Here is a 15,271-nt window from a genome sequence, read left to right on the forward strand (position 1 = left end):
GATTTTTCATGTATTTTGTGGGAATTTGTGGAGATTTGGTGGGATATTTTTCTAGAATTTGGTCGTGTTTTAGAAGAATTAGGGAATTTTGTGGGATTTTTCTTGGATTTTGTGGACATTTGTGGACATTTTGTGGGATGTTGGTGGAACTTTGAGGGTCTTTTCTGGAATTTTGTGAGATTCTGCAGAGAATTGAGGAATTATCTGTGATTTTTCATGTATTTTGTAAGAATTTGTGGAGATTTGGTGGGATTTTTGTTGAAATTTGTAGAGTTTTGAGAAGATGTAGGGAATTTGGTGGGATTTTTGTGGAATTTGGTGGGCTTTTTCAAGGACTTTGTGTGGTTTTGAGGAGAGTTGAAGTATTTTGAGGAATTTTTCTTAGATTTTGTGGAAACTTGTGGAGGTTTTGTGTGATTTTTGTGGAATTTTGTGGGATATTGAGGCGATTTAGGGATCTTGAGGGATTTTTCATGTATTTTGTGGGAATTTGTGGAGATTTGGTGGGATATTTTTCTAGAATTTGGTCGTGTTTTAGAAGAATTAGGGAATTTTGTGGGATTTTTCTTGGATTTTGTGGACATTTGTGGACATTTTGTGGGATGTTGGTGGAACTTTGAGGGTCTTTTCTGGAATTTTGTGAGATTCTGCAGAGAATTGAGGAATTATCTGTGATTTTTCATGTATTTTGTAAGAATTTGTGGAGATTTGGTGGGATTTTTGTTGAAATTTGTAGAGTTTTGAGAAGATGTAGGGAATTTGGTGGGATTTTTGTGGAATTTGGTGGGCCTTTTCAAGGACTTTGTGTGGTTTTGAGGAGAGTTGAAGTATTTTGAGGAATTTTTCTTAGATTTTGTGGAAACTTGTGGAGGTTTTGTGTGATTTTTGTGGAATTTTGTGGGATATTGAGGCGATTTAGGGATCTTGAGGGATTTTTCATGTATTTTGTGGGAATTTGTGGAGATTTGGTGGGATTTTTTTTTAGAATTTGGTCATGTTTTAGAAGAATTAGGGAATTTTGTGGGATTTTTCCTGGAATTTTGTTGGATTTTGAGGAGATTTTGCGGGATGTTTGTGGAATTTTGAGGGTCTTTTCTGGAATTTTGTGAGATTCGGCAGAGAATTGAGGAATTATCTGTGATTTTTCATGTATTTTGTAAGAATTTGTGGAGATTTGGTGGGATTTTTGTGGAATTTGGTAGAGTTTTGGAATGATTTAGGTCATTTTGTGGGATATTTCTGGAATTTGGTAGGGCTTTTCAGGAATTTTGTAGTATTTTGAAAAGATTTAGGGAATTTTGTGTTGTTTTTCTTGAATTTTGTGGGAAACTGTGGTGATTTTATGGGGCGTTTCTGGAATTTGGTCAAGATTTCAGAAGATTTAGGGATTTTTGTGGGATTTTTGTGGGATGTTCTGGGAATTGGCAGAGATTTTGTGGGACATTCCTGTGAATTGGTAGGGTTTTGAAATGATTTAGGGAATTTTGTGGGACTTGTCTGTAATTTTGTGGGGGTTTTTCTGGAATTGAGTGGGATTCTGAGGAGAATTGAAGAATGTTGAGGAATTTGTTTTAGATTTTGTGGGAATTTGTGTAGATTCTGTGGGATTTTTCTGGAATTTGGTGGGCTTTTTCAAGGACTTTGTGTGGTTTTGAGGAGAGTTGAAGTATTTTGAGGAATTTTTCTTAGATTTTGTGGAAACTTGTGGAGGTTTTGTGTGATTTTTGTGGAATTTTGTGGGATATTGAGGCGATTTAGGGATCTTGAGGGATTTTTCATGTATTTTGTGGGAATTTGTGGAGATTTGGTGGGATATTTTTCTAGAATTTGGTCGTGTTTTAGAAGAATTTGGGAATTTTGTGGGATTTTTCTTGGATTTTGTGGACATTTGTGGACATTTTGTGGGATGTTGGTGGAACTTTGAGGGTCTTTTCTGGAATTTTGTGAGATTCTGCAGAGAATTGAGGAATTATCTGTGATTTTTCATGTATTTTGTAAGAATTTGTGGAGATTTGGTGGGATTTTTGTTGAAATTTGTAGAGTTTTGAGAAGATGTAGGGAATTTGGTGGGATTTTTGTGGAATTTGGTGGGCCTTTTCAAGGACTTTGTGTGGTTTTGAGGAGAGTTGAAGTATTTTGAGGAATTTTTCTTAGATTTTGTGGAAACTTGTGGAGGTTTTGTGTGATTTTTGTGGAATTTTGTGGGATATTGAGGCGATTTAGGGATCTTGAGGGATTTTTCATGTATTTTGTGGGAATTTGTGGAGATTTGGTGGGATTTTTTTTTAGAATTTGGTCGTGTTTTGAGAAGATTTCGGGAATGTTGTGGGAATTTTCCTGGAATTTTGTTGGATTTTGAGGAGATTTTGTGGGATGTTTGTGGAACTTTGAGGGTCTTTTCTGGAATTTTGTGAGATTCTGCAGAGAATTGAGGAATTATCTGTGATTTTTCATGTATTTTGTAAGAATTTGTGGAGATTTGGTGGGATTTTTGTTGAAATTTGTAGAGTTTTGAGAAGATGTAGGGAATTTGGTGGGATTTTTGTGGAATTTGGTGGGCCTTTTCAAGGACTTTGTGTGGTTTTGAGGAGAGTTGAAGTATTTTGAGGAATTTTTCTTAGATTTTGTGGAAACTTGTGGAGGTTTTGTGTGATTTTTGTGGAATTTTGTGGGATATTGAGGCGATTTAGGGATCTTGAGGGATTTTTCATGTATTTTGTGGGAATTTGTGGAGATTTGGTGGGATATTTTTCTAGAATTTGGTCGTGTTTTAGAAGAATTAGGGAATTTTGTGGGATTTTTCTTGGATTTTGTGGACATTTGTGGACATTTTGTGGGATGTTGGTGGAACTTTGAGGGTCTTTTCTGGAATTTTGTGAGATTCGGCAGAGAATTGAGGAATTATCTGTGATTTTTCATGTATTTTGTAAGAATTTGTGGAGATTTGGTGGGATTTTTGTGGAATTTGGTAGAGTTTTGGAATGATTTAGGTCATTTTGTGGGATATTTCTGGAATTTGGTGGGGCTTTTCAAGAATTTTGTAGTATTTTGAAAAGATTTAGGGAATTTTGTGTTGTTTTTCTTGAAGTTTGTGGGAAACTGTGGTGATTTTATGGGGCGTTTCTGGAATTTGGTCAAGATTTCAGAAGATTTAGGGATTTTTGTGGGATTTTTGTGGGATGTTCTGGGAATTGGCAGAGATTTTGTGGGACATTCCTGTGAATTGGTAGGGTTTTGAAATGATTTAGGGAATTTTGTGGGACTTGTCTGTAATTTTGTGGGGGTTTTTCTGGAATTGAGTGGGATTCTGAGGAGAATTGAAGAATGTTGAGGAATTTGTTTTAGATTTTGTGGGAATTTGTGTAGATTCTGTGGGATTTTTCTGGAATTTGGTGGGCTTTTTCAAGGACTTTGTGTGGTTTTGAGGAGAGTTGAAGTATTTTGAGGAATTTTCCTTAGATTTTGTGGAAACTTGTGGAGGTTTTGTGTGATTTTTGTGGAATTTTGTGGGATATTGAGGCGATTTAGGGATCTTGAGGGATTTTTCCTGTATTTTGTGGGAATTTGTGGAGATTTGGTGGGATATTTTTCTAGAATTTGGTCGTGTTTTAGAAGAATTAGGGAATTTTGTGGGATTTTTCTTGGATTTTGTGGACATTTGTGGACATTTTGTGGGATGTTGGTGGAACTTTGAGGGTCTTTTCTGGAATTTTGTGAGATTCTGCAGAGAATTGAGGAATTATCTGTGATTTTTCATGTATTTTGTAAGAATTTGTGGAGATTTGGTGTGATTTTGGTGGAATTTGGTAGAGTTTTGGAATGATTTAGGTCATTTTGTGGGATATTTCTGGAATTTGGTAGGGCTTTTCAGGAATTTTGTAGTATTTTGAAAAGATTTAGGGAATTTTGTGTTCTTTTTCTTGAATTTTGTGGGAAACTGTGGTGATTTTATGGGGCGTTTCTGGAATTTGGTCGAGTTTTCAGAAGATTTAGGGATTTTTGTGGGATTTTTGTGGGATGTTCTGGGAATCGGTGGAGATTTTGTGGGACATTCCTGTGAATTGGTAGGGTTTTGAAATGATTTAGGGAATTTTGTGGGACTTGTCTGGAATTTTGTGGGGATTTTTCTGGAATTGTGTGGGATTCTGAGGAGACTTGAAGAATTTTGAGGAATTTGTTGTAGATTTTGTGGGAATTTGTGGAGATTTGGTGGGATATTTTTCTAGAATTTGGTCGTGTTTTAGAAGAATTAGGGAATTTTGTGGGATTTTTCTTGGATTTTGTGGACATTTGTGGACATTTTGTGGGATGTTGGTGGAACTTTGAGGGTCTTTTCTGGAATTTTGTGAGATTCTGCAGAGAATTGAGGAATTATCTGTGATTTTTCATGTATTTTGTAAGAATTTGTGGAGATTTGGTGGGATTTTTGTTGAAATTTGTAGAGTTTTGAGAAGATGTAGGGAATTTGGTGGGATTTTTGTGGAATTTGGTGGGCCTTTTCAAGGACTTTGTGTGGTTTTGAGGAGAGTTGAAGTATTTTGAGGAATTTTTCTTAGATTTTGTGGAAACTTGTGGAGGTTTTGTGTGATTTTTGTGGAATTTTGTGGGATATTGAGGCGATTTAGGGATCTTGAGGGATTTTTCATGTATTTTGTGGGAATTTGTGGAGATTTGGTGGGATTTTTTTTTTAGAATTTGGTAGTGTTTTGAGAAGATTTCGGGAATGTTGTGGGATTTTTCCGGGAATTTTTTTGGATTTTGGGGAGATTTTGTGGGATGGTTGTGGAATTTTGAGGGTCTTTTCTGGAATTTTGTAAGATTTTGCAGAGAATTGAGGAATTATCTGTGATTTTTCATGTATTTTGTAAGAATTTGTGGAGATTTGGTGGGATTTTTGTGGAATTTGGTAGAGTTTTGGAATGATTTAGGTCATTTGTGGGATATTTCTGGACTTTGGTGGGGCTTTTCAAGAATTTTGTAGTATTTTGAAAAGATTTAGGGAATTTTGTGTTGTTTTTCTTGAATTTTGTGGGAAACTGTGGTGATTTTATGGGGCGTTTCTGGAATTTGGTCAAGATTTCAGAAGATTTAGGGATTTTTGTGGGATTTTTGTGGGATGTTCTGGGAATCGGTGGAGATTTTGTGGGACATTCCTGTGAATTGGTAGGGTTTTGAAATGATTTAGGGAACTTTGTGGGACTTGTCTGTAATTTTGTGGGGATTTTTCTGGAATTGTGTGGGATTCTGAGGAGACTTGAAGAATGTTGAGGAATTTGTTTTAGATTTTGTGGGAATTTGTGTAGATTCTGTGGGATTTTTGTGGAATTTGGTGGGCCTTTTCAAGGACTTTGTGTGGTTTTGAGGAGAGTTGAAGTATTTTGAGGAATTTTTCTTAGATTTTGTGGAAACTTGTGGAGGTTTTGTGTGATTTTTGTGGAATTTTGTGGGATAGTGAGGCGATTTAGGGATCTTGAGGGATTTTTCATGTATTTTGTGGGAATTTGTGGAGATTTGGTGGGATATTTTTCTAGAATTTGGTCGTGTTTTAGAAGAATTAGGGAATTTTGTGGGATTTTTCTTGGATTTTGTGGACATTTGTGGACATTTTGTGGGATGTTGGTGGAACTTTGAGGGTCTTTTCTGGAATTTTGTGAGATTCTGCAGAGAATTGAGGAATTATCTGTGATTTTTCATGTATTTTGTAAGAATTTGTGGAGATTTGGTGTGATTTTTGTTGAAATTTGTAGAGTTTTGAGAAGATGTAGGGAATTTGGTGGGATTTTTGTGGAATTTGGTGGGCCTTTTCAAGGACTTTGTGTGGTTTTGAGGAGAGTTGAAGTATTTTGAGGAATTTTTCTTAGATTTTGTGGAAACTTGTGGAGGTTTTGTGTGATTTTTGTGGAATTTTGTGGGATAGTGAGGCGATTTAGGGATCTTGAGGGATTTTTCATGTATTTTGTGGGAATTTGTGGAGATTTGGTGGGATATTTTTCTAGAATTTGGTCGTGTTTTAGAAGAATTAGGGAATTTTGTGGGATTTTTCTTGGATTTTGTGGACATTTGTGGACATTTTGTGGGATGTTGGTGGAACTTTGAGGGTCTTTTCTGGAATTTTGTGAGATTCTGCAGAGAATTGAGGAATTATCTGTGATTTTTCATGTATTTTGTAAGAATTTGTGGAGATTTGGTGGGATTTTTGTTGAAATTTGTAGAGTTTTGAGAAGATGTAGGGAATTTGGTGGGATTTTTGTGGAATTTGGTGGGCCTTTTCAAGGACTTTGTGTGGTTTTGAGGAGAGTTGAAGTATTTTGAGGAATTTTTCTTAGATTTTGTGGAAACTTGTGGAGGTTTTGTGTGATTTTTGTGGAATTTTGTGGGATAGTGAGGCGATTTAGGGATCTTGAGGGATTTTTCATGTATTTTGTGGGAATTTGTGGAGATTTGGTGGGATATTTTTCTAGAATTTGGTCGTGTTTTAGAAGAATTAGGGTATATTGTGGGATTTTTCCTGGAATTTTGTTGGATTTTGAGGAGATTTTGCGGGATGGTTGTGGAATTTTGAGGGTCTTTTCTGGAATTTTGTAAGATTTTGCAGAGAATTGAGGAATTATCTGTGATTTTTCATGTATTTTGTAAGAATTTGTGGAGATTTGGTGGGATTTTTGTGGAATTTGGTAGAGTTTTGGAATGATTTAGGTCATTTGTGGGATATTTCTGGACTTTGGTGGGGCTTTTCAAGAATTTTGTAGTATTTTGAAAAGATTTAGGGAATTTTGTGTTGTTTTTCTTGAATTTTGTGGGAAACTGTGGTGATTTTATGGGGCGTTTCTGGAATTTGGTCGAGTTTTCAGAAGATTTAGGGATTTTTGTGGGATTTTTGTGGGATGTTCTGGGAATCGGTGGAGATTTTGTGGGACATTCCTGTGAATTGGTAGGGTTTTGAAATGATTTAGGGAACTTTGTGGGACTTGTCTGTAATTTTGTGGGGATTTTTCTGGAATTGTGTGGGATTCTGAGGAGACTTGAAGAATGTTGAGGAATTTGTTTTAGATTTTGTGGGAATTTGTGTAGATTCTGTGGGATTTTTGTGGAATTTGGTGGGCCTTTTCAAGGACTTTGTGTGGTTTTGAGGAGAGTTGAAGTATTTTGAGGAATTTTTCTTAGATTTTGTGGAAACTTGTGGAGGTTTTGTGTGATTTTTGTGGAATTTTGTGGGATAGTGAGGCGATTTAGGGATCTTGAGGGATTTTTCATGTATTTTGTGGGAATTTGTGGAGATTTGGTGGGATATTTTTCTAGAATTTGGTCGTGTTTTAGAAGAATTAGGGAATTTTGTGGGATTTTTCTTGGATTTTGTGGACATTTGTGGACATTTTGTGGGATGTTGGTGGAACTTTGAGGGTCTTTTCTGGAATTTTGTGAGATTCTGCAGAGAATTGAGGAATTATCTGTGATTTTTCATGTATTTTGTAAGAATTTGTGGAGATTTGGTGGGATTTTTGTTGAAATTTGTAGAGTTTTGAGAAGATGTAGGGAATTTGGTGGGATTTTTGTGGAATTTGGTGGGCCTTTTCAAGGACTTTGTGTGGTTTTGAGGAGAGTTGAAGTATTTTGAGGAATTTTTCTTAGATTTTGTGGAAACTTGTGGAGGTTTTGTGTGATTTTTGTGGAATTTTGTGGGATATTGAGGCGATTTAGGGATCTTGAGGGATTTTTCATGTATTTTGTGGGAATTTGTGGAGATTTGGTGGGATATTTTTCTAGAATTTGGTCGTGTTTTAGAAGAATTAGGGAATTTTGTGGGATTTTTCTTGGATTTTGTGGACATTTGTGGACATTTTGTGGGATGTTGGTGGAACTTTGAGGGTCTTTTCTGGAATTTTGTGAGATTCTGCAGAGAATTGAGGAATTATCTGTGATTTTTCATGTATTTTGTAAGAATTTGTGGAGATTTGGTGGGATTTTTGTTGAAATTTGTAGAGTTTTGAGAAGATGTAGGGAATTTGGTGGGATTTTTATGGAATTTGGTGGGCTTTTTCAAGGACTTTGTGTGGTTTTGAGGAGAGTTGAAGTATTTTGAGGAATTTTTCTTAGATTTTGTGGAAACTTGTGGAGGTTTTGTGTGATTTTTGTGGAATTTTGTGGGATATTGAGGCGATTTAGGGATCTTGAGGGATTTTTCATGTATTTTGTGGGAATTTGTGGAGATTTGGTGGGATATTTTTCTAGAATTTGGTCGTGTTTTAGAAGAATTAGGGAATTTTGTGGGATTTTTCTTGGATTTTGTGGACATTTGTGGACATTTTGTGGGATGTTGGTGGAACTTTGAGGGTCTTTTCTGGAATTTTGTGAGATTCTGCAGAGAATTGAGGAATTATCTGTGATTTTTCATGTATTTTGTAAGAATTTGTGGAGATTTGGTGGGATTTTTGTTGAAATTTGTAGAGTTTTGAGAAGATGTAGGGAATTTGGTGGGATTTTTGTGGAATTTGGTGGGCCTTTTCAAGGACTTTGTGTGGTTTTGAGGAGAGTTGAAGTATTTTGAGGAATTTTTCTTAGATTTTGTGGAAACTTGTGGAGGTTTTGTGTGATTTTTGTGGAAGTTTGTGGGATATTGAGGCGATTTAGGGATCTTGAGGGATTTTTCATGTATTTTGTGGGAATTTGTGGAGATTTGGTGGGATTTTTTTTTAGAATTTGGTCATGTTTTAGAAGAATTAGGGAATTTTGTGGGATTTTTCCTGGAATTTTGTTGGATTTTGAGGAGATTTTGCGGGATGTTTGTGGAATTTTGAGGGTCTTTTCTGGAATTTTGTGAGATTCTGCAGAGAATTGAGGAATTATCTGTGATTTTTCATGTATTTTGTAAGAATTTGTGGAGATTTGGTGGGATTTTTGTGGAATTTGGTAGAGTTTTGGAATGATTTAGGTCATTTTGTGGGATATTTCTGGAATTTGGTAGGGCTTTTCAGGAATTTTGTAGTATTTTGAAAAGATTTAGGGAATTTTGTGTTGTTTTTCTTGAATTTTGTGGGAAACTGTGGTGATTTTATGGGGCGTTTCTGGAATTTGGTCAAGATTTCAGAAGATTTAGGGATTTTTGTGGGATTTTTGTGGGATGTTCTGGGAATCGGTGGAGATTTTGTGGGACATTCCTGTGAATTGGTAGGGTTTTGAAATGATTTAGGGAATTTTGTGGGACTTGTCTGTAATTTTGTGGGGGTTTTTCTGGAATTGAGTGGGATTCTGAGGAGAATTGAAGAATGTTGAGGAATTTGTTTTAGATTTTGTGGGAATTTGTGTAGATTCTGTGGGATTTTTCTGGAATTTGGTGGGCTTTTTCAAGGACTTTGTGTGGTTTTGAGGAGAGTTGAAGTATTTTGAGGAATTTTTCTTAGATTTTGTGGAAACTTGTGGAGGTTTTGTGTGATTTTTGTGGAATTTTGTGGGATATTGAGGCGATTTAGGGATCTTGAGGGATTTTTCATGTATTTTGTGGGAATTTGTGGAGATTTGGTGGGATATTTTTCTAGAATTTGGTCGTGTTTTAGAAGAATTAGGGAATTTTGTGGGATTTTTCTTGGATTTTGTGGACATTTGTGGACATTTTGTGGGATGTTGGTGGAACTTTGAGGGTCTTTTCTGGAATTTTGTGAGATTCTGCAGAGAATTGAGGAATTATCTGTGATTTTTCATGTATTTTGTAAGAATTTGTGGAGATTTGGTGGGATTTTTGTTGAAATTTGTAGAGTTTTGAGAAGATGTAGGGAATTTGGTGGGATTTTTGTGGAATTTGGTGGGCCTTTTCAAGGACTTTGTGTGGTTTTGAGGAGAGTTGAAGTATTTTGAGGAATTTTTCTTAGATTTTGTGGAAACTTGTGGAGGTTTTGTGTGATTTTTGTGGAATTTTGTGGGATATTGAGGCGATTTAGGGATCTTGAGGGATTTTTCATGTATTTTGTGGGAATTTGTGGAGATTTGGTGGGATATTTTTCTAGAATTTGGTCGTGTTTTAGAAGAATTAGGGAATTTTGTGGGATTTTTCTTGGATTTTGTGGACATTTGTGGACATTTTGTGGGATGTTGGTGGAACTTTGAGGGTCTTTTCTGGAATTTTGTGAGATTCTGCAGAGAATTGAGGAATTATCTGTGATTTTTCATGTATTTTGTAAGAATTTGTGGAGATTTGGTGTGATTTTGGTGGAATTTGGTAGAGTTTTGGAATGATTTAGGTCATTTTGTGGGATATTTCTGGAATTTGGTAGGGCTTTTCAGGAATTTTGTAGTATTTTGAAAAGATTTAGGGAATTTTGTGTTGTTTTTCTTGAATTTTGTGGGAAACTGTGGTGATTTTATGGGGCGTTTCTGGAATTTGGTCGAGTTTTCAGAAGATTTAGGGATTTTTGTGGGATTTTTGTGGGATGTTCTGGGAATCGGTGGAGATTTTGTGGGACATTCCTGTGAATTGGTAGGGTTTTGAAATGATTTAGGGAATTTTGTGGGACTTGTCTGGAATTTTGTGGGGATTTTTCTGGAATTGTGTGGGATTCTGAGGAGACTTGAAGAATTTTGAGGAATTTGTTGTAGATTTTGTGGGAATTTGTGGAGATTTGGTGGGATATTTTTCTAGAATTTGGTCGTGTTTTAGAAGAATTAGGGAATTTTCTGGGATTTTTCTTGGTATTTGTGGACATTTGTGGACCTTTTGTGGGATGTTGGTGGAACTTTGAGGGTCTTTTCTGGAATTTTGTGAGATTCTGCCGAGAATTGAGGAATTATCTGTGATTTTTCATGTATTTTGTAAGAATTTGTGGAGATTTGGTGGGATTTTTGTGGAATTTGGTGGGCCTTTTCAAGGACTTTGTGTGGTTTTGAGGAGAGTTGAAGTATTTTGAGGAATTTTTCTTAGATTTTGTGGAAACTTGTGGAGGTTTTGTGTGATTTTTGTGGAATTTTGTGGGATATTGAGGCGATTTCGGGATCTTGAGGGATTTTTCATGTATTTTGTGGGAATTTGTGGAGATTTGGTGGGATTTTTTTTTAGAATTTGGTCGTGTTTTGAGAAGATTTCGGGAATGTTGTGGGAATTTTCCTGGAATTTTGTTGGATTTTGAGGAGATTTTGTGGGATGTTTGTGGAACTTTGAGGGTCTTTTCTGGAATTTTGTGAGATTCTGCAGAGAATTGAGGAATTATCTGTGATTTTTCATGTATTTTGTAAGAATTTGTGGAGATTTGGTGGGATTTTTGTTGAAATTTGTAGAGTTTTGAGAAGATGTAGGGAATTTGGTGGGATTTTTGTGGAATTTGGTGGGCCTTTTCAAGGACTTTGTGTGGTTTTGAGGAGAGTTGAAGTATTTTGAGGAATTTTTCTTAGATTTTGTGGAAACTTGTGGAGGTTTTGTGTGATTTTTGTGGAATTTTGTGGGATATTGAGGCGATTTAGGGATCTTGAGGGATTTTTCATGTATTTTGTGGGATTTTGTGGAGATTTGGTGGGATATTTTTCTAGAATTTGGTCGTGTTTTAGAAGAATTAGGGAATTTTGTGGGATTTTTCTTGGATTTTGTGGACATTTGTGGACATTTTGTGGGATGTTGGTGGAACTTTGAGGGTCTTTTCTGGAATTTTGTGAGATTCTGCAGAGAATTGAGGAATTATCTGTGATTTTTCATGTATTTTGTAAGAATTTGTGGAGATTTGGTGGGATTTTTGTTGAAATTTGTAGAGTTTTGAGAAGATGTAGGGAATTTGGTGGGATTTTTGTGGAATTTGGTGGGCCTTTTCAAGGACTTTGTGTGGTTTTGAGGAGAGTTGAAGTATTTTGAGGAATTTTTCTTAGATTTTGTGGAAACTTGTGGAGGTTTTGTGTGATTTTTGTGGAATTTTGTGGGATAGTGAGGCGATTTAGGGATCTTGAGGGATTTTTCATGTATTTTGTGGGAATTTGTGGAGATTTGGTGGGATATTTTTCTAGAATTTGGTCGTGTTTTAGAAGAATTAGGGAATTTTGTGGGATTTTTCTTGGATTTTGTGGACATTTGTGGACATTTTGTGGGATGTTGGTGGAACTTTGAGGGTCTTTTCTGGAATTTTGTGAGATTCTGCAGAGAATTGAGGAATTATCTGTGATTTTTCATGTATTTTGTAAGAATTTGTGGAGATTTGGTGGGATTTTTGTTGAAATTTGTAGAGTTTTGGGAAGATGTAGGGAATTTGGTGGGATTTTTGTGGAATTTGGTGGGCTTTTTCAAGGACTTTGTGTGGTTTTGAGGAGAGTTGAAGTATTTTGAGGAATTTTTCTTAGATTTTGTGGAAACTTGTGGAGGTTTTGTGTGATTTTTGTGGAATTTTGTGGGATATTGAGGCGATTTAGGGATCTTGAGGGATTTTTCATGTATTTTGTGGGAATTTGTGGAGATTTGGTGGGATATTTTTCTAGAATTTGGTCGTGTTTTAGAAGAATTAGGGAATTTTGTGGGATTTTTCTTGGATTTTGTGGACATTTGTGGACATTTTGTGGGATGTTGGTGGAACTTTGAGGGTCTTTTCTGGAATTTTGTGAGATTCTGCAGAGAATTGAGGAATTATCTGTGATTTTTCATGTATTTTGTAAGAATTTGTGGAGATTTGGTGGGATTTTTGTTGAAATTTGTAGAGTTTTGAGAAGATGTAGGGAATTTGGTGGGATTTTTCTGGAATTTGGTGGGCCTTTTCAAGGACTTTGTGTGGTTTTGAGGAGAGTTGAAGTATTTTGAGGAATTTTTCTTAGATTTTGTGGAAACTTGTGGAGGTTTTGTGTGATTTTTGTGGAATTTTGTGGGATATTGAGGCGATTTAGGGATCTTGAGGGATTTTTCATGTATTTTGTGGGAATTTGTGGAGATTTGGTGGGATTTTTTTTTAGAATTTGGTCATGTTTTAGAAGAATTAGGGAATTTTGTGGGATTTTTCCTGGAATTTTGTTGGATTTTGAGGAGATTTTGCGGGATGTTTGTGGAATTTTGAGGGTCTTTTCTGGAATTTTGTGAGATTCGGCAGAGAATTGAGGAATTATCTGTGATTTTTCATGTATTTTGTAAGAATTTGTGGAGATTTGGTGGGATTTTTGTGGAATTTGGTAGAGTTTTGGAATGATTTAGGTCATTTTGTGGGATATTTCTGGAATTTGGTAGGGCTTTTCAGGAATTTTGTAGTATTTTGAAAAGATTTAGGGAATTTTGTGTTGTTTTTCTTGAATTTTGTGGGAAACTGTGGTGATTTTATGGGGCGTTTCTGGAATTTGGTCAAGATTTCAGAAGATTTAGGGATTTTTGTGGGATGTTCTGGGAATCGGTGGAGATTTTGTGGGACATTCCTGTGAATTGGTAGGGTTTTGAAATGATTTAGGGAATTTTGTGGGACTTGTCTGTAATTTTGTGGGGGTTTTTCTGGAATTGAGTGGGATTCTGAGGAGAATTGAAGAATGTTGAGGAATTTGTTTTAGATTTTGTGGGAATTTGTGTAGATTCTGTGGGATTTTTCTGGAATTTGGTGGGCTTTTTCAAGGACTTTGTGTGGTTTTGAGGAGAGTTGAAGTATTTTGAGGAATTTTTCTTAGATTTTGTGGAAACTTGTGGAGGTTTTGTGTGATTTTTGTGGAATTTTGTGGGATATTGAGGCGATTTAGGGATCTTGAGGGATTTTTCATGTATTTTGTGGGAATTTGTGGAGATTTGGTGGGATATTTTTCTAGAATTTGGTCGTGTTTTAGAAGAATTAGGGAATTTTGTGGGATTTTTCTTGGATTTTGTGGACATTTGTGGACATTTTGTGGGATGTTGGTGGAACTTTGAGGGTCTTTTCTGGAATTTTGTGAGATTCTGCAGAGAATTGAGGAATTATCTGTGATTTTTCATGTATTTTGTAAGAATTTGTGGAGATTTGGTGGGATTTTTGTTGAAATTTGTAGAGTTTTGAGAAGATGTAGGGAATTTGGTGGGATTTTTGTGGAATTTGGTGGGCCTTTTCAAGGACTTTGTGTGGTTTTGAGGAGAGTTGAAGTATTTTGAGGAATTTTTCTTAGATTTTGTGGAAACTTGTGGAGGTTTTGTGTGATTTTTGTGGAATTTTGTGGGATATTGAGGCGATTTCGGGATCTTGAGGGATTTTTCATGTATTTTGTGGGAATTTGTGGAGATTCGGTGGGATTTTTTTTTAGAATTTGGTCGTGTTTTGAGAAGATTTCGGGAATGTTGTGGGAATTTTCCTGGAATTTTGTTGGATTTTGAGGAGATTTTGTGGGATGTTTGTGGAACTTTGAGGGTCTTTTCTGGAATTTTGTGAGATTCTGCAGAGAATTGAGGAATTATCTGTGATTTTTCATGTATTTTGTAAGAATTTGTGGAGATTTGGTGGGATTTTTGTGGAATTTGGTGGGCCTTTTCAAGGACTTTGTGTGGTTTTGAGGAGAGTTGAAGTATTTTGAGGAATTTTTCTTAGATTTTGTGGAAACTTGTGGAGGTTTTGTGTGACTTTTGTGGAATTTTGTGGGATATTGAGGCGATTTCGGGATCTTGAGGGATTTTTCATGTATTTTGTGGGAATTTGTGGAGATTTGGTGGGATTTTTTTTTAGAATTTGGTCGTGTTTTGAGAAGATTTCGGGAATGTTGTGGGAATTTTCCTGGAATTTTGTTGGATTTTGAGGAGATTTTGTGGGATGTTGGTGGAACTTTGAGGGTCTTTTCTGGAATTTTGTGAGATTCTGCAGAGAATTGAGGAATTATCTGTGATTTTTCATGTATTTTGTAAGAATTTGTGGAGATTTGGTGGGATTTTTGTTGAAATTTGTAGAGTTTTGAGAAGATGTAGGGAATTTGGTGGGATTTTTGTGGAATTTGGTGGGCCTTTTCAAGGACTTTGTGTGGTTTTGAGGAGAGTTGAAGTATTTTGAGGAATTTTTCTTAGATTTTGTGGAAACTTGTGGAGGTTTTGTGTGATTTTTGTGGAATTTTGTGGGATAGTGAGGCGATTTAGGGATCTTGAGGGATTTTTCATGTATTTTGTGGGAATTTGTGGAGATTTGGTGGGATATTTTTCTAGAATTTGGTCGTGTTTTAGAAGAATTAGGGTATTTTGTGGGATTTTTCCTGGAATTTTGTTGGATTTTGAGGAGATTTTGCGGGATGGTTGTGGAATTTTGAGGGTCTTTTCTGGAATTTTGTAAGATTTTGCAGAGAATTGAGGAATTATCTGTGATTTTTCATGTATTTTGTAAGAATTTGTGGAGAT

Source organism: Cyanistes caeruleus, chromosome 7 (assembly GCF_971803275.1).
Source record: "Cyanistes caeruleus chromosome 7, bCyaCae1.hap1.1, whole genome shotgun sequence".
NCBI classification, from domain to species: Eukaryota; Metazoa; Chordata; class Aves; order Passeriformes; family Paridae; genus Cyanistes; species Cyanistes caeruleus.